The sequence below is a fragment of the Myotis myotis genome, unplaced genomic scaffold (assembly GCF_014108235.1).
Source record: "Myotis myotis isolate mMyoMyo1 unplaced genomic scaffold, mMyoMyo1.p scaffold_m19_p_7, whole genome shotgun sequence".
Taxonomy (NCBI): Eukaryota; Metazoa; Chordata; class Mammalia; order Chiroptera; family Vespertilionidae; genus Myotis; species Myotis myotis.
In genome coordinates, this window is record NW_023416379.1 from 68,550,486 (window position 1) to 68,571,245 (window position 20,760).

A 20,760-nucleotide genomic window follows, 5' to 3' on the forward strand; every position below is an offset into this window, starting at 1 on the left:
TACCATACAATGCTGTTGTTATTTGAGTGTCCCTCCAATGAACAAACCTCTCAGCAACTCCCCTTTGGTTCCAGAGTGAGTTAGCTGTCTGCCCATGAGGGAATAATGAGACCTGACTCTTGGGAGTCTTCATACCACCAACCTGTTCTATTTGAAACTGTGCCTTTGACCACATCCCTCCCTATAAGAATAAAAGATTCTGTAAGATGAATATGTGCACAGTCATTAAGTTAGTGGCTTGTAAACAGCCCAAGTCATGGGAAGAGAGGAAACAAATCTAGACAACTTTTAAAATAAGTTAACATGTATGAATTAAAACTGCTCCCACCTAATATAGAAGATAGTTATTAGAGAACTGCCTGTAGAGCATGGACAAAACATTTGGGATAGAAAATTTCCATGTGGATATAGAAAGACCAAGTTCTGCAACTTAAGATTGCTTATTGCGGGAGGAGTTTTAGAGTTTTGTGCCAGTGCTCACATTAATCTGCTACTTATTATCTATAATATAATCCTATATAATAAAAGGGTAATATGCAAATCGACTGAACAACAGAAAGACTGGTCACTATGATGCATACTGAGCACCAGGGGGCAGACGCTCAATGCAGTAACTGCCCAGTGGTGGTCAGTGTACTCCCACAGGGGGAGTGCTGCTCAGCCAGAAGCCCTGAGCTGGACTCAGGCTGGCGAGTGCAGCGGTGGTGGCGGGAGCCTCTCCTGCCTCTGTGGCGGCACTAAGGATGCCTCACTGATGGCTTAGGCTTGTTCTCCCCTGGGCCGGCATTCTGACATCCCTGAGGGCTCCTGGACTGAGAGAGGGTGCAGGCCGGGCTGAGAGATCCCAGCCCTCTCACCCCCCACAAGTGCACGAATGTCGTGCACTGGGCCTCTAGTAATATGATTATTTTACATGATATATATTGATGTCATATAAATATAACAATTATATTAATTGCTTTTATACATCAATACTAAATTTCCACAATAGCACTATATTATAGTTAATAAATTATGCATTGTGTGCTTGAGGAAATTAAAGCCTAGAGAAGATAATTATGTATTTCTTGATGTTATTTTTTTTCATACCCCACATATAATTATTTAGTAAAGACTGTCAGCTGGACATTCCAAATAGGTCTCAAAAACTGGCCAATTCGTTCTGTGTCTACCAATACAATGGTGGCCTGAACCATTTTATAAAGTAGAATAATTCCTAACTAGTTTCCTTGCCATTGAGACTGATCCCCTTCTCATACTCTCATGAGTTTATTCTCTTTTTATAGGAGTGTTCTGAACAAAATGTTGTGTCCCTCCAAAATCCACATATTGAAGCCTTAATCCCCATTGTGATGGCATTTGGGAGATAATCAGGTTTAGATGAAGTAATAGGGTGGGGCCCTCCTGATAGGTCAATGTCAATATAAAAAGAGGAAGAGATGAGGTCTCTCTCTCTCTCTCTACCATGGAAGAAGATGGCCGTCTGTAACCAGAGAGCCCTAATCGAGAACCCCATCGTGCTGGCCCTGTCACCTAGACTTTCAACCTCCAGAAATGTGAGAAATAAATCTTTGTTGTTTAAACCACCCAGTCTATCTTATTTTGTTATAAAAGTTGGAATTGACTAAAGCAGGTAGACATAGTGATCTTTTTAAAGCTGGTAGATAAAAATTTGGAGTTAAATTCAAAATCCAAAACGCTTATCATTGCTCAAGTCCCAAATAATGATTCTTGGTTTCCTCACTGACTTTCTCATTTCCTGTCTTCCTTGCCAACTTTATACCAGCCTCACATGCCTTCTTGCTATTCTTTCTACCTGCCATTCAGTCTGCTATATCAAAGCATTTACACAGATTGTTTCTTCTGCCTAGAAATGCTGCTTGCTAGATATCTGTAAGACCTCTCTCGCTTTCCTGCTGTCTCTACTAAAATGTCTCTACAACCTATGCTCTCTACTTATTAATCTGTGTATTCTTCATATCTTACTACCATTTAATGCCATGTGCATAACTTTTACTTTTCATCTACTTCTGTATCTTTTATTATTACACATAATTGAGTGAGATATGCCCTTATATCTACAAAGAAGAGGAAATTTCTTCTTTTATCTATTATATTTGTAGACCTCATTTATTTGTACATATATTTTTATTGACTTCAGAGAGGAAGGAAGAGGGAGAGAGAGATTGAAACATCAATGATGAAAGAGAATTACTGATCAGCTGCCTCCTGCATGCCCCACACTGGGGATTGAGCCTGCAACCAGGGCATGTGCCCTGACCTGGAATTGAACTGTGACCTCCTCAATCATAAGTCAACATTTAGTCACTGAGTCACACTGGCTGGGCTGTAGACCTATTTTTTTTAAATTTCCTACAAATCTCTCTTTTGTGGTAACATAGTTTACATTCAGTTTTTATTTTGTCCTTTAGTTGTCTTTCTCAAAACATCTTTTCTATTGATTGTTTTACCTTAAGAACATGGCTATGATGTCCTTTGTTTCAAGTCCTCTTTTGTTTCTAAGAATCAACGGTAATGCTATATTAATGGTTGTAAAATAAGAATTCATGCTTAACTTTTATAAGAAGAAAATTTCACTTTAATATTTAAATTATTTTCTTTTCTAAACTTTTGATTTGAATACTTGCATTGTTTCTATTAGTGGGGTTAGTTAGTTTTTAATTCTGTTATTGCAGATTTACTCCAAAAAGTCAGTTAGTAGAATCTCAATTTAGTGAATTCACAAAAGTTATCCCAAAGCAATTTCCATGTAAACCTTTAAACTTCCATATTCTCACCCATTCTATGAATCAAATTGGATCATGCTGAGGGCTTATTTGTGAAATCTTCTTTGCTATCCTAAGATTAAAATTGAGGTTTATTAGTTTAGAGTATTTATCCCCAAATAAAGCAATGACTTCAAAGTGATTTTAGCCTAGATTTTATATCTAGGTGTTTTTTAAACTTCTTCTTCATGAAAGAGAATTGCATTTAAGAATACACACATTGCTAGTTAAATCTAAAAAGCTAAGAGAGAAATTGTCAAGTGTTAAATTATTTCAAACCAATATACTCTTAAAAAACTCTTGTATGCATAGCCAGGTATTTGTGATGAAAATGGATAAAATTTTTTGAAAACTATTCTGTCATTTCCCCTCTGATTAGAAAAATTGGTTAAATGTTAGTCAGAAGGCTGACAACTTTCTGCAATAAAGAAAACAAATTATACTCACTAGGTTTTTCTCTATGGCATTAGTCTAATCTACAATTCTTTTCAATTCTAATGAAATTTAATTTTTCATGCACTGACACTGATGGACGGTTGTTATTTTTAGACCCAGAGCTGTAACAAGTCACCAGTGTTGGAAGTGCCCTGACTAACATGGTGGCCCTTAACAGCCTTGATTGAGATTACTGCTGACATAGGTCAGGCAGAGCAGCAGACTGGGTGATGCTGTCCTGGCAGCTGGCCTCTCTTGCCCTTGTGCTCTCAAGAAATATGAACCTAATTCAGACCATGCAGCACTGTGGCAGTAATCATTTCTAATGGAGTGTGGTTACAAGATGTTGCAGAAATATATATATCATTCCACCCTGGTGATATATCTTCTTTACGTAGAGCAAACAGTGCCCTATTTAACAGGAATGGCCACATTCATCTTGATCTCCCCGAGGTGTTAAACTTTACATGGTTGCTGAGTTGATTTCCGAAACATAGAGCAGTAGAATGCTAAAAGATGCTGGAACACAAACAAAAGATTACTCCTTATGTGTGGATTGGATGTCATAGCTCTTTTTAAAAGTTTTCAGATGAGTATTCAGTCATTCAAAGAACAAATGCTTTTGTTATGTTTTGTTTTACAGTTAGATGTGTTTAAAGACAGTTAAATATTAATGATACCTGTAGTTAAGGGCGGTGGTGGTAATAAAAGCTGATGAAAGTTTTTCTTCAAAATGTAACTTACAAGTATTAGAATTAGTTTCTCCCAGCCAGACTAAAAATAGGCAACATGACAGATGGTAAATGTAGTCTAATCCTGTGGCAGGGGACAACTACCTACTCAATACCTGTTCTCTTCCTCTTCCTTGATTGCGATTGCACAGCACCAAATTTACTTCACGTAGCAAAGTGGCTAAAGTAAGAACATATATGCTGCATCTCTTTTTGCCACTAGGAGTGAATGAAATGTAAATGGAAGGTATTAATTAAAGCTTTATGAGAACACTTCTGAAAAAGGTCTTATTAAGTTAGCAACTCCTTTATTTCCCTTATCTGCCCCTCATTCCTGTTTCCTTGACACCAGAAATAATGTTTAGGTCTTCAGTGAGCATCTTGTGACAATGCAGTGTGACCCCAAGTAAGAAAGTCATATGCTAACAATGGCTTGTCCCAAAGACAGAGGATCTGCCATTGATTGATTTCCTCTTGATTTCTTTGAGAGATAAAAAATATTATTTCCATGTAAGCCACTTTTATTACAATCATCTTAATAACAGAAGAATTTCATTCCTATGTGATATAAACCAAAGTATCACGTGCTTTGAGGTCTTTATCCTTGGTGGTGTGAACATTAATTCTTTAAAACTATGCCTAGGGACTTGAAGTATTTGTCCTCCTGATTTTCTATAGTCCATTCCCCAGCCTAAGGTAGTTTTTTTTTTTTTTTTCTCATACATGCAAAAAGTTGAGGCATTCCCTCTGCAGATATCTAGAGCTCTCTCTCTCTCTTTTTAATTTTTTAAAAACTATATTCTTATTGATTTCAAAGATGAAGGGAAAGGGAGAGAGAAATAGGAACATCAATGATGAGAGAGAATCATTGATCAGCTGTCTCCTGCATGCTCCACACTGGGGATCAAGCCCACACCCTGGGCATAGTCCCTGACTGGGAATTGTACCATGACCTGGATTATAGGTCTATGCTCAACCACTGAGCCATGCTCTGGCTGGGCCAGAGCTCTTTTTATCGATCCATTATTTATTTTATTCTTCCCTGAAAATTACCCATTACTTAGCTTCTCTAGTCTCCCATCTCTGTCTTCTAAACATAGTTAGATAACCATGTTCTATAGGGATTCCACCTCTCAGTATTGCAACCTAAAAACTACATCCAAAAAGTAAGGAGAGGATGGGACTTACTTTTTTTTACCCTTTCCTCTTAGTTCTGTATCTTCTATTTTAATGTAATTGTTTTGTATATCTTGCACAGTTTTCTAAATGTTTAAGATAGGAAAGTGATAAAGGTTACTCCATCTGTCTTGGAAGTAAATATCTGAAAAGCCATGATTACTGTCAACCAAGCATCTTTTCTGCTCCATAATATCTCCATTGTAAAGTCCCAGGCCCAAGAACTGTGGGAGAAGTTGGTCACAACTTGAAAATAGCACATTTGGAATATCATGCCTATAAAATAACCTTAGTAAAAAGTAACCATTTAAAAGAAACTTTCAATAATTCAATATATATTCATTGAGAATCCAATATACTTTAGGTACTATACAATACATTAGTGTGCTTACTATACATTCTAATAATATAGAGACATATATGAGAAAATAATTATAAATCAGTAACTACAAATAAGTGCTAGTAGAGTTGTATAACAGAAAGGTGTACATGAAGAGGATTTGATAAGGTTTTACTGAAGAAATAAAATTTATAGTGGAAGCATGGCAGCTAGATAATATGGGGCAAGGCATCCTAGACAGAGAGGAGAGAGTAGACAAAGAGCAGTAGCTTGAAATAACCTAGTTTACTCTGGAAATCACAAGGAACCATACTAACTTGAAGGTACTAGATATGCAGTCCATTCAGGAATAGAAGGCAGGGACCAGAATGGGAAGTGATTCTATTATAGAATTAAGATTTTATAATTAAGTAAGTTGGTATTGCGCCATTGACTGTGCTTTAAAATATTTATGGTTTAGAAATATAGCATTGCTTGCAATTTGAAAATGGCTTAAGACTATAGTTATTAATATTAGCTGCAAGTTACATACTTCTGGTAGCTTTAAAAATGTATAGATAGATGCCTAGGCCCTACCAGCATGAGATTCTGATTCTAATTTTGAGTCCTGGTCCAGGTCTAGTATTTTTTTTGGAGGTCTATATATTAATACAATTTGAGGCAAAACCTGAAAATAATGGCTACACAAGACAGATCAGTGAAACTGAAAGTTAAATAATGTCTTCCCACTCTGAGAAAATTCATAGGCAATTATAACTAATGCAAAAGTTATACAATAGGCTAAAAGAGAGTAGAAAGCAGTAATCAATAGGGATTAGAACAATGGTTCTCATAATTTGAGATTCATATGAGTTACCTGGGATATTTGACTAGAATGCAGATTTTTATTCTGTTTGTTATAAGCTAATCAAACATATGTGTGGGATAGCATGCATTTTCACAAAAAGAGTTCCAAGTGATTCTGCACCTGAGAGTTTGAAGACTACAATCAAAGGACAAAAAAAAATGTTCATTAGAGACTTAGAACTTTGTGGCTTGGATTTTGAAATTACAATTCAAAGATAGACTATAGACCAGTGATGGCGAACCTATGACACGCGTGTCAGAGGTGACACGCGAACTCATTTTTTTGGTTGATTTTTCATTGTTAAATAACATTTAAATATATAAAATAAATATCAAAAATATTAGTCTTTGTTTTACTATGGTTGCAAATATCAAACAATTTCTATATGTGACACAGCACCAGAGTTAAGTTAGGGTTTTTCAAAATGCTGACACGCCGAGCTCAAAAGGTTCGTCATCACTGCTATAGACTGTATGATTCCAATTAAATGACATTCTAGAAAATGCAAAACTATGGAGACAGTAAAAAGACCAGTGATTGCACAGGTTATTAGGGTGAAAGTATGAAAAGTTGGAGTACAGAGGATTTTTAGGGGGATGAAACTACTCTGTACTATGCTATAGTAGTAGATATATATCATTATAAATTTGTCCAAATGCATGAAATTTAAAACATCAAGAGCAAACTCTTGTGCTGGCCAGGTAGCTCAGTTGGTTAGAGTGTCATCTAGATATGTCATGGTTGAGGGTTTGATCCCTGGTCAGGCACATATAAGAAGCAACCAATGAATGCATAAATAAGTTGAACAACAAATCAATTTCTCTCTCTCTCTGGAATAAAGAATAATTAAAAAAAGAGTGAACCTCCTATATACTATGGACTTTGGGTGATAATGATGTCTCAGTATAGGTTCATCAGCTGTAACCAATACTGCTATTGTGGATGATGTTGATAATGGGGCAAGAAGTATGTAAGAAATCTCTGTACCTCCTGCTCAATATTGCTGGGACCAAAAAATGATCAATTGAAATTTTCTTATGGAAGACAAAATTCTTTTTTATTTAATACATTGCAAAATTCAGAATAAAGATAACTGAAAAGTAAGAGATATTCTCTCACATATCCTTTCTCTGCTTAACACACATACATATTCATAAATTCACAGATGTATACAGAAAAATATTCCTCTACATAAGAATACCCTTCCATTAAATAAACAAAACATTTAAGTGCTTGGCTAGATTCATTTCATTTCTTGTTATGATAAAGTCACTGTATTGACTGGTTTTTGAAAAATGTATTTTATTTGCTTCATATGGTTTTCTTAATAGTAGGTTATTATTTATTCTAATCAGAACATTAGGAAGATTGAATCTTTATATTCATAAATCTTGTGACATTAATATTTTCTTCCCAGAAATAGTAGTGAGGTCAGGCATGCTATTTTTCTTTAGTAGAATGCATCCTTATATGGTGTGTAATATTGCAAAATAGAAATACTATTGACTTAAGTACTCTACTTTTAACATTATATTGATGAAATCTCAAATTCTGCATTTTAAACTACTTATTCAAAAATACCTATCAGATTTGGTTGTGCATTTCTGGATTATTCTCAACTGTTCATTTCTCTTGATTGTTTTAACCAACCTGCAACTTCTTCTCTTCTTCAGGGTCAACAGTTGTTATTTTTTTCTCCACTTGTTCTTGTATGGTAAGGGGCCTGTCTGATAAAATATCCTTGAGAACAGATGTACTTTGAATGATTTCCATTAAATAGGCTGCCCTTTAAAACAAAATGCTTAATTTATCATGTGGGCAAATAAATCAACTATGAAGCAGGGAAAAGCATGCAAACAAAAAAAGTGAAGAGGAAGTTTGTTTTGTAAAAAAAAAATTATATATTATTTTGAGTCTAGCTTCTGATTAAAATCAATCATAGCACACTTAGTCTATGCATAGATATGACTTAAAATTAATAAAACTTGCCCTAGCTGGTTTGGCTCAGTGGATAGAGCATGGGCCTGAAGACTGAAGGGTCCCAGATTTGATTCTGACCTATGGCATATACCCAGGTTGAGGGCTCGATCCTCAGTAGGGTCCATTCAGCAGGCAGCCAATCATTGATTCTCTCTCATCATTGATGTTTCTATCTCTCTCTCCCTCTCCCTTCCTTTCTGAAAGCAATAAAAATATATTTTAAAAAATTAATAAAACTTTAATAGAAAATTACATATACAATGTTATTGAAGACAGTTTAATACTTTAAACTGACACTTCCCTAAACACTTGGTTAAATAGCATCTGCTTGTTTCTTATGAAATTCAACTTAGATAAATCTGTCTAGCTAATGATAGGTTTACCTTTCTAGTATTTGAACTTCAGCTAAAATGTATGTAAGCAAAAAGAACCTTTGGGACCTGAGGAGAAAAGGGAAAGAGTTTAGTGATTTCAAATATCTAAGCCAACACTAAAGGATGGGATATGGAGAATAGAGGGTAGACGATGCGTAGAGAACAAGGCAGAAAGAACATCTCATTTCATAAGTTACATAAATGTGGAATCACTGTTGTACACCTGAAGCTAATATATGTCAACTGTAATTGGGGGAAAAAAACCTTAGAAAAAGGAAAATTCATTGGACAAAGTCAAATGGGCAGAAAGACATGTTTTTACTTCTACATATGATATATAGCTCTCCTATGCATCATTCCATCAAACAGAAATGTGGTCCTTCATTAGTTTTCCTACTCTAAACACAGATGACTTACTTTTTTTTCTTTTCTCTTTTTAATTTCTTTATTGATTAAGGTATTACATATGTGTCCTTATCCCCCCATTAACCCCCCATTCATGCCCTCATGCCCCTGTTTGTGTTCATTGGTTAGGCCCATATGCATGCATACAAGTCCTTTGGTTGATCTCTCCCCCTCACCCCCACCTTCCCCTACCTTCCCTCTGAGGTTCAAAGCCCTGACTAATGATTCTCTGTCTCTGGATCTGTTTTTGTTCATCAGTTTATGTTGTTCATTATATTCCATAAATGAGTGTGATCATGTGATATTTATCTTTCTCTGACTGGCTTATTTCACTTAGCATAATGCTCTCCAGGTCCATCTATGCTGTTGCAAATGGTAAGAACTCCTTCTTTTTTTACCACAGCATAGTATTCCGTTGTGTAGATGTACCACAGTTTTTCAATCCACTCATCTGCTGATGGGCACTTAGGCTGTTTCCAAATCTTAGCTATGGTGAATTGTGCTGCTATGAATATAGGGGTGCATATATCCTTTCTGATTGGTGTTTCTAGTTTCTTGGGATATATTCCTAGAAATGGGATCACTGGGTCAAATGGGAGTTCTATTTTTAGTTTTTTGAGGAAACTCCATACTGTTCCCACAGTGGCTGCACCAGTGTGCATTCCAACCAGCAGTGCACGAGGGTTCCTTTTTCTCCGCATCCTCTCTAGCACTTGTCATTTGTTGATTTGCTGATGATAGCCATTCTGACATGTGTGAGATGGTACCACATTGTCGTTTTGTGTCTCTCGGATGATTAGTGACTTTGAGCATGCTTTCACAGGTCTCTTGGCCTTCCTTCTGTCTTCTCTTGTTTCTCTTCGGATCGCATAAATCTTAACGCCTTTTACAGGTGGCTTTCTTAAAATGAAGAAAATTGCCAACCTCCTCTCTTCCCTATAAATTACTGTTCTAATTCAGTGGTAGACAAACTATGGTCCAGAAGCTAAATTCGGTCTGCCATTTTTTTCTTATATTTTTGAATGTTTGGAAAAAATAAAAAGAATACTAACTAATAATTCATAATGTGAAAATAACACGGAATTCAAATATCAGTGTTCATAAATAAAGTTTAATTGGAACATATCCATACGAATTTATTTTTGCTAATTTTCTATGTTGTTTTTTTCTAACTTATCAGAGTTGAGTATTTTACAAACTTATGGTTCACAAAGCATCAGATATTTATAATTTGTCCTTTTGCAGAAAAAGTTTGGCAGCCTCTTGAACAAAGCCAAAACGTAGACTCTTAATTATGGCTAGTTAATACTCTGTGGGCCCTTTCATCATTTCCTCCTTAGTTAATATTAATTATACTAGAGGTCCGGTGCATGAATTCGTGCACAGGCCGGGGGTGGGGGTGGGGTGGGGAGGGGGCGACGGACCACAAGAGGATAGCCAGCAGGCCCTGATCTAGTTGTGTAGATGTGCTGAGGTAGCGGCAAGCAAAGACCACTGGCCCCAAAATGACCTGAACACCAGCTACGCTCTGAGGTGGAAATACAGCTCTACTTCTCTGCCTGTGCTAAGGCCACCTTACTCTCCCCAGGGCAGAGTTGCTGACAGACAGACAGGTCATCTCTCCTACCTCAGCTGCACATTTTCTCTGGGCTCCACCCCCAAGCATGATAGGTAGCTGACTTCAGCCAATGGTGGCACACTGCTGTATCAGCGTCTGGGAGCCCAGAAAGGCAGGGGGCCAAGCTAGAAGTGGCTGATGGGTGGGGGAGGGAGGGGCAGAAGGGTGAGCGGTGCGGTGAGGTGGCAGAGGTAAGATGGCTGTGGTGCTTACTTTACATCTTTGCAGATAGGCTGCTGCCTTGTCCCTTCTGCCCCTTCCCAGCTGCTACTCTGTCCTAATCAGCATCAGGGTCGCTCTCCTCCTACAGGCTTCCCAGACCCAGAGTCTCTGGTGCCTGGAGCCTTAGCCAGCGGGGGAGGGACCGGCTGGTGGGAGGTGTTGTGGAAGGTTGGCTGTGGGAACACATTGACCATCAGGGGGCAGTTTCTGCATTGAGTTGCTGCCCCCTGGTGGTCAGTATACATCATAGCGACCAGTGGTTCCAGTCGTTCAGTTATAACGGTTGCTTAGGCTTTTATATATATAGATTCTGCCCTCTCCACAACATAATAAGGTCCATGCGTTATATGTATTCTAGTTACATTTTTCTTCAATATTTCTATAGTTCTTACAGTTACCAGACTCCTAAATAGCTTAAATAGACATGTGATAGCATATTTGATTATAATGGAGAGCTGGTAAAGATGAATTATTGCCTTCTCATAATTTTATCATTGTTTTTCGGAGGTAGTGTCCTTACAAAATTAAGTTGAATAAATGAAGAATAAAATGTAAAATATATATTAATATACATCACTTTTTGATCAAATGTATGTTTAAAAATATTTTTTCCAAAAGAAACTTGCTTCTCATGCTTTTGCTATCTTCCAAAATTTATTTCCTGAGTTGTGATAATAACTATGCTATCAAACTTATTTAAGTTTGTAAGTATATATAATAGGCAAAAAATATTAATTTATATGTCCAAAGACTTCTCCTAAGTTTCCTTTTATTTTCAAGTTAATGAAGGATGAGGAGATTGGGAGAACTCAACACCTATATTGATCCTGTAGAATAAATAGGTGATATGTGAAGAAAAAATACCTTTCCTCAGTTCTGTGCACTGCTGAGCATATTGCTTCCAGCCCTTTACTGACCTAGGAGGTTGAGTATGTCCGCTGTATCAAAATTAAAATTTTCAGGTTATTTCCATCCTTATAATGAGCAGCATGAGAAGGAAAGATTGTTGTTTTTCCCTTAAAATGTAAATAAAGATATTAGAACATCAGCAATGCATGTTTTAGAAAAGATGAAGAGGGGGTTAGTATTTGTACAAGGATCCCTTTACGGTTCTCTAAAAATACAAGTAAAGGATTGTGCTTGGAATAGAACAAGCAACAGAAGCCACACAATTATGATTCTATCTCATTGAAACTGGAGTTGTAATTCCAGAATTTGGATCTGGTACTTAACATTTTCACTGTAACTTCCTAAATCTTGCACTTATGCTATGATGGACAAAAACAGGATGTTTTACAGGCTGATTTGTTTCTTGAAATGCCACCAGAAAGTTAGAGCAATATTACAAAGATCATGCTGAATTTGAAATTACATTTTTCCCTTCCAGGGAATATCCAGTTTGAGACTGTGTTCCAGAGGAAAAACAGAAGTATATGGAAAACATGAGTTACCTACATAAAAGGGGGAAACATGGCCTGGTGAAATCCCTGATTGAACCTTTTCTTTTCATTAATCTGTCCTTAAAGACACATGTTTTTGTCTGGCTGGTGTAGCTCTGTGATTGGTCATCGACCCATGAACCAAGAGGTCCCCAGTTTGATTCCCCTTCCAGGCTCATGCCTGGGTTACAGGCTCTATTCCCTGTAGGTGGGCATGCAGGAGGCAGATGATTGATGTTTCTCTCTCATCCATGTTTCTATCTCTCTATCCCTCACCCTTCCTTTTTCTTTAAAAAATCAAAATATATATATATATATATATATATATATATATATATATATTTAAAAAGATACTTTGTTTTGAAAGAAATTTGAGGCAATCCTGGGGAGGGAAAGAAGGACAGTGGCAGGGTCTTGTTACAGGCTAATATCAATTAAGGCCTTATAAATAATCTGGTGAACGGTGCACCTGTGGGCATGGTTCTTGAACAATATTTTTCTGGTAGATGCAGACCTAGCCTCCCTAATTTTGTATGCCCATCTGACTGCATAGATTACTTATATTTGCTTTCATAACAAAATATTTCTTTTATCCAATGACTATTACTTTTACTTAGGTAACTTTTGAGATATTCAGTGCCTACAGAACAAGTAATCTTATGAGGTGTTTATTTAACGACTACATATTAAAATATAGTTCTGTAGATTTTCAGAGAACCTCTCTTGCTGTTGTTACTGACAGCAAAATCTCATGAGGCTGGTTAAGGCAGTATCCTTACAAACCATAATGAAAGCTATCCAAGCACTTGAAATTAAATTGGTTCCTATGCCCCTCAAATTACCAATCTTGAAACAAAATCAGAAACTGCCAGGATGAGCTTAAATTCTTAAATGGAAAGACTCAAAGACTGTAATCTAAAGTACAGACTTCTAAAGCTCTCTCAGGAGTTCTAATTAAAGATAATGCTGCTTTCTTCATGAAAGAGAGACACACTTTAAAACTTTGTGGGGCGGGGGGAGAGCAATAGATCTTAAATCCATGTGAGAACTCAGAAAGAAATACTACATATTAATCCTACTGCTATAATTGAAGCTATTTTGAAGATTTAATTCTCACTCTTCCCTGTTTGCTGAAGGCTAATACTTTTGCATGCCAGTGATAAGATTCAATACCCACATGAGCTCGGAGAAGTTTTCCTTGGGGCTTTAGAAAGCAATGCTGTAGATAAAGATAGAATTGCTTCTGTTATATGAGGAGGAATTACGTATGCCATATAAAGTACTTTCTTCTTTTAATCATCTCCTTGCTTTTTATTCAAAGTTATTTGAACCTTTCCCACAGAGTCACTATTTTATGTTAGATAACTCCATTCTCATCACTGTGATTCATTTGCCATAACACTGCATAAAAAAATAATAATAAAACATTTTCTAAAAGATAATAAAGTAGACCAGATCTCACACATAGTACAAAATTAGCCTAGAGCTATGTTGTCTGTATCATGGACTCTTAGGAAATGTGGTGTTGGTATCTTATAAGTTGATTGGTAGGCACCACATTTAAATTATCTAAATTTCCAATTTTTGTTTGTTTATGTTTTTTAAATAAGAAAATCTGGTGGTATCAGACCTGTATTTCTTTTTTTTTATCTTTAATTTCTTTATTGGTTAAGGTATTACAAGTGTGTCCTCATCCCCCCCCAATTAATCCCCAACCTTCCCACCCCCTACTCATGCATAAATGCAGTAGCTCATATGGAATACATTGAATAAGCTGAGTATGTTAGAAGTAATAAACTTTAAATTTTAGTTTTCTCATTTGTAAGATGTGAATAATATTATTTCACATTTGAAGTTAGTTTATGGTTGAATAAAATAAAATGTGCAGAACGCCTGGCATATACTCTGATTATCTATCTCAATAGATAAAGTTCCCAAGCCAACTGTTTCTCAGTAGACATCTTAGGGATTCCGAATTTTGTCACACCATTATGGACACAATTACATAAGAGCACTGATAATTTGCATTATCTTGAAAATATCTGTACTTAAATTTTAAGAAATGAAAGAAAAAGAGAGAGAAGGTAAGAAACAAAGCATTCAAGTGTTAAATATAACACACTTTGAGATCGTGAAGGTAGATATTGCAAGTGATTTCTTGAATTGCCTCACTTAATGTCACAGAAGGCCCTGGAGTACTTGGATTACTGGTCCCACAGTATTTACAAAGGGAAAGAATTATTTAGGCCTGCTGATTTATCCTTAGAAATAATCTGCAGAAGGACGACTTGAGTGCTGAACCAATTTTATGCTGTCAGCATCTAAAAAAGTGTTGCCCAAAGGAGAGCATAAAAGCTAAAGGTCTGAAAAGTCTGTAAGTTTTCTTGCTTTTTATTAAAATAATAGCAATATCGCTATGCTACATTTTTTTCTCCCCCCCCCCAAAAAAAATCTCAATTTTGAATAAAATACTGCCAAGTGGACAGGCATGGGAGCATGTGTTCTAAAGGGGTGTCTGAACTGTGCAATCATTTATTCGGATGAGACTCGTATAATGAGTGCCTAATGTTTTTATAGCTATGCTTGCCCAAAGGACTGTAGCAAAGAACAAAACAGACAGATATTTTTTCATGAAGATTAGAATGTTACAGAGCATATAGCCATTTTAAAAAAATCTAGCCAGATATTGACACATGAATATACACGTAACTTTCAACAACTTAGGTTTGAACTGCAATGTCTACCTATTTGTGGATTTTTTCAATAAATACTGTAAACGTATTTTTCCTTACTTATAATCTTCTTAGTAGCATTTTATTTTCTCTAGCTTACTTCATTATAAGAATACATATATAATACATACAACATAGAAAATATGTGTTAATTGATGTTTACATTACAATAAGGCTTCTAGTCAAGAGTTGGTTATTAGTAGATACATTTATGGGGAGTCAATTTATACACAGATTTTTGGCTACACTGAGAGTTTCCCCCCCCCCCCGCCAACTCCTGCATTATTCAAGGGTCAACTGTATATTAAAAAGTGTTATATGTTGGGCTGAAATAACAACTAAATATATAGTCCAAAGAGAGAAAAAAAAAGTACTGCTAGAAATTTAAATTTTAGCTAAGGCATATTTCTTTGCTGGAATAAAATTTTGGTAGAGGTATACAAATGTAGTTGGAGGTAGCCAGGAAACATGAAGGAGGCATCAGTTTGAAACCATAACCCAAAGAGCAGCATGCACACATTCCTGAGAGAAGACCTAATTGAGCCTATTTGAAGAAGTGTAGCATAACTGGGAAATAGATCTGAAGTGGGCACATTTTCTAAGATGGGTAGCAGTGGTTCTCAACCTTCCTAATGCTGTGACCCTTTAATACAGTTCCTCATGTTGTGGTGACCCCCGACCATAAAATTACTTTCACTGCTACTTCATAACTGTAATTTTGCTACTGTTATGAATCATAACATAATTATCTATGTGTTTTCCAATGGTCTTAGGCGACCCCTGTGAAAGGGTCCTTTCATCCCCAAAGGGGTCGCGACCCATAGGTTGAAAACCACTGGTCTAGAGGAACAAGCAAAGGCCAGAACTTCCAAAACTTTTCTATTTTTTTTAAATATATTTTTTATTGATTTTTTACAGAGAGGAAGGGAGAGGGATAGAGAGTTAGAAACATCGATGAGAGAGAAACATCGATCAGCTGCCTCCTGCACACCCGCCACTGGGGATATGCCCACAACCAAGGTACATGCCCTTGACCGGAATCGAACCTAGGACCCCTGAGTCCGCAGGCCGATGCTCTATCCACTGAGCCAAACCGGTTAGGGCCAAAACTTTTCTATTTTTTTTGCATTATTGAGTTAATTTTTAAATCACTTAGGGATTTTTGTTGTTGTTTTTAATAATCTCATATAGGAGGCTACCACAATCAGTTTTGTATTTTAACAATTGTTGGTGTTTCTCTTTAAAAGACTACTGCTTCATTCCCAATAGGAGCTAAGTTGATTTAGACTGGAGTGTTAAGGCAGTATGAATAAATAGGGGTGGGTAAACAATGGATTTAATTTAAAGGTTGAATTGACAGAATGTAAAGTGAGAGGGAAAAAAATAAAAAAAAAATTAAAATTATTTACTAAGAAATGTGTATGGTGGAGGCTTTTGAGTTTACTGTGAGATCAATCCCACTTCATAAGCCTCTTATTTGGATCAATAATCGATATTCTTGAGGTTTTCCCAAGATCTAAATATTAATAACTGTTTTTACTGTTTTTACTGGTTGTTTACAAGCTCTACTCTGGATTATAAGTACTTCTTACCCGACAACACACTTGATCTTTTAAATAACAGCTTGAAATAAGTATCATTATTTTCACAATTTTATAATGAAGATCAGGGCTTAGAAAAGTCACTTAACTTGTCCAAGGACTTCCAGCTAATATGTGGCAAAAGCTTCACTCTAATTCATGTTTGTGCTGTTCAAAAGCCATTGTGACCATAGTTGTCACACCTAAGTCAACATGTGTCATCTAAGGGGCTAGTTAAAATACACATTCTGAGATATCAAACCCAGTGTTTTGATTCTGTGGATGTGAGATTGGCCCTAGGATTTGGTATTTTCAATATCTATACCAAAAGGAATCAGATGAAGACTACACTTCCACAAACTGACAGCAACTCTAACAGACTTTTTTTGGAGGCATGTGGGCGTGTGAGGTAAAGGGCCCTACATTTCTGTAACACTTCACACTTGATTTGGAAGGCTGCCTACTTCTGCCTTGTTGGGATTTTACAGAAAACTATATCAGCCTATAAAAGTAGTATTCTCAATACTCAAATCCATTGAAGTACATCGGTGGCCAGGCATCTGGGAAGCCAGTATGGTGGTGAAAGTTTCAGTATTCAAGTTACTGTCTTTAATCTTCCTAGAAGATATTTTTCTTCCTGAGACAGAGCTAGTTTAAAAGCAATGGGAAGAAGACGAGCTGGATTCTAGGACACTGTGTTAGAAAGAGTATCTATCAAATAATCAACAGCTACATGAAGTAGATATGGAATATAAAATCCATTCTGTAGTAGTATTTGTCAGCACATTCTTCTGCTTTAAGACTTACTCTAATTTTTACATCCAGAGGGTGGCTGTCTTTACTGTAAATTGTGGTAGAATCTAGTGCAATTGTACTGTACACTTATGTCAACAACTTCTCAGTTAGATTAAACTTTCCATTTATTTTACACATAGGTAATAAAAATTGCTGCCTGTAATAATAGATGATGAATAAAGTGTTCTTGCTCTGGAAACTATAATCAATAATATTTGAAAATCTCACATTCTCAGATGACAAGACTATTCTTAGCTAGTGCCTTTCCATTATGCTTAAATCCACAAACTCCATATTATTTTTTTACTAATACTTGCCCGGAAACTATAATAGAGGGCAAAAAAAGGAGAGTTTAGTTTTCAAGAAGACATGCGTGTTTAAAAGAACTTTTCAACATCCAAAATTGTTCAAACTTATTCACATGACTTTGTCCACCTTCTATTATTTGACAATTATAAAACTAACCAGAAGCCCATTGCACTGAATTCGTGCACAGGTACAGTCCCTAGGCCTGGCCTGCGATTGAACCATGAGCATCTGGTGTGGAAGGGCAGGTCCCAGTTGACCTCTAGGCCCTGGGCAGCATCTGGGCCCCCAGCGCCACCACCCCCTCCCCCACTCGCCCCCCCCCCCCCCACACACACACCTCCCTCGCCTGTGTCACGGTGCCTTAGTCTGCATCTCCCAGCTGGCCTTGCAGACCCGCTCCTGTGCAAACCCTCAGAAAGCAAACCCACAGGGAGCCCGACTGGCCCTGCAATCCCTGCGGCTGTGACCTGGCTCACCGGGAAGAGGCCGCACCAGTACGAGGTGGGCTCCTTACAGGCTCCAGGCATCTGAGCTGGGGGTGGGTGAGGGGGGCTTCCCCAGCCACGAGCCCTGGAGTCTGGGGGAAGGTATCAGGGGGAGTGAGAGCGAGCTTGATGGACACCCGGCATTCCCACTGCACCACTGTCCCCATCACCCCTGTGCACAGTAGCAGGCAAGAGGTCACATCCCCCTCTTCCCCTCCCCCCCCCCAAGGCGCTGTGGGAGGTTGGTCGCTGCCACCCACCCCCAGTTCCCTGTCCCAGCCAGCCACTGGCCACCGGCTGTGGGGCGATTGGCGGGGTGATTGGGCCCCCACTCGTACCCGTTTTCTGGTGCCGCCTGCTCACCTGCTCCACCATCCTGCCACGGTCCCACCTGCTACCCGCGACCATCGCTGATGCCCGCCATGTTATGTGCTGCCCCCTGGTGGTCAGTGCATCATAGTGAGTGGTCAAACTCCCGGTTGGACACCTGGTCGAACAATTTGCTTATTAGACTTTTATTATATAGGATACTATTGCATTAAATAATAACTCAAATAATATCAAAATCATTAATGCATGTATTACCATAACCATCAATTTTCTTATTGAGAAGAATTAAATGGAAACAGTACACAAGGATGCATAAAATAAAAACAGAATTTTATATCACTTTTAAATACTCCTAGCTTTAACAGATAGCTGAGAAATGAAAATAAGATGCTTTTATAAAGGCTCTGACTAAAGGTGTTAGGAATATAGACTATTGGAAAAAAAACAGAATCAATTCTTTAGTGTTCCATTCACTAGTGGGGTGTACCTGGTTCAATTTTACTTAACATTCCTGAACTTTGTGAGGGGTTGTTTGTTTCTGTAACTGGGAAAATATTATTCCCATTGGCTTTTTTACAAAAAGTCATGTGAAGTAATGCAAATGAATTCTTAGGATGGTATTTTACACATAGCCCTCATGAGTAATTAGGAGCTTTCAGGTTCACAAATTAAAATAACTTGGAAACCTTCCAAGAACTTGTATGCATATATGCATAACATGTGGACACAGACATTAAGGTGGGGAAGGCCTGGGGTTGGGAAGTGGAGGTAGGCTAGAAGAGGTCATTGGGGGGCAGGGGGTGGGGTGGGGAGGGGGACATATGTAATAATTTCAACAATGAAGATTTTAAAAAACCCTGTTCTGTACTTACCACATCTAAGACTTTGGGAAGGTTATTGAAAACTGAAATTCATTTTCTTCACTTACAAAAAAAACAAAACAAAAAAAACCTAATGAATGATACTATGAACTTTACACAGTGGGTTCTGAGAAGTTTCTGCATGGAACAGTGTCTGATCCTGTGTAAGATCTCAGTCAATGAATATATATTGTTATTGTGATTGTCAAAGCACATTCTGTTTTTTGAGAAGGCAGATTTGTGATTACTGCTCACTTTTTCAGATGTGTTTTTCTGCTTATGTTGTCTAAGCAAAATTATGATCCCAGTTTAGTCACCACTAAGAAATAATTATAGCTTGGCCATACTTACCTTCTTATAAGTGAGTGTTGATTTAGGTAATCTGAAAATACACTAGGAAATTAATTTTACTTAGAAGAAAATGATAAGTGCATGCTAAGAGTCAATTTTAATGTCTTTTAAAATGGCCCTGACATTACTTTTCCCATTAGCTTTTGACTGGGATTACTAATAATTATAATTAAGCAAACCCAAATATTTTATGTGAAATTATTATATTAAACTTATTTCATTTCTTTATATTCATAAACATTTTGCAAGGCTGCTACCAATTCAGTGTGTATTTATCAGGGCATCCCTATCATGCACATCAATCAAAATGGGTAAGGGAGTTGCAAACCATCATGACTGTAATTGACAGGAACCTTTTTTTAAGATAGCTTTCTATTTATGCCTGAGGGGGATGCAGAGAGCACAGTGGACTATCATCACTTTTGCTATCGAAAGCACACATAATGCTGGTAAAAATTCTGGCCCAGAAGATAAAACATTGTAAAAACACTAGGAACATGGTTAAAGATAAAAACATTATAAAAACACTAGGAACATTATTATCAGGTGGGAAGAACATGATAAAGATACACATGCAGAAATAATGCTATAGAACAGACATCCATATCGCAGCTCCGCATGGACATATCTGGAGAGCGCCATTAACCCTGAAGAGACGATCAGTACTCCTAGGAGGTGAAGTACATGTTTATGGACAGTGCCCTTTGACAGGAAGTGAATGACATTTTACTTAACATAGTTCACAAAGCTAAGTACAAGTATATCTTGAGCTTTTACATAACCTGGCAAATTTCAGGCTGGGGCTGGCATGAGTTGTTGATGTTCACTTTCCTTTCTGTAGGAAAAGATGAAAGAAAAAAAAAAAAAACCAAAAACACTCCACCGGTTTTAGTTCTAAGAGTGCTAGACTTGTAAAAACATTGTTATCATGAGAGAAAAGGTCACTGGTTTTCTAACCACATAGA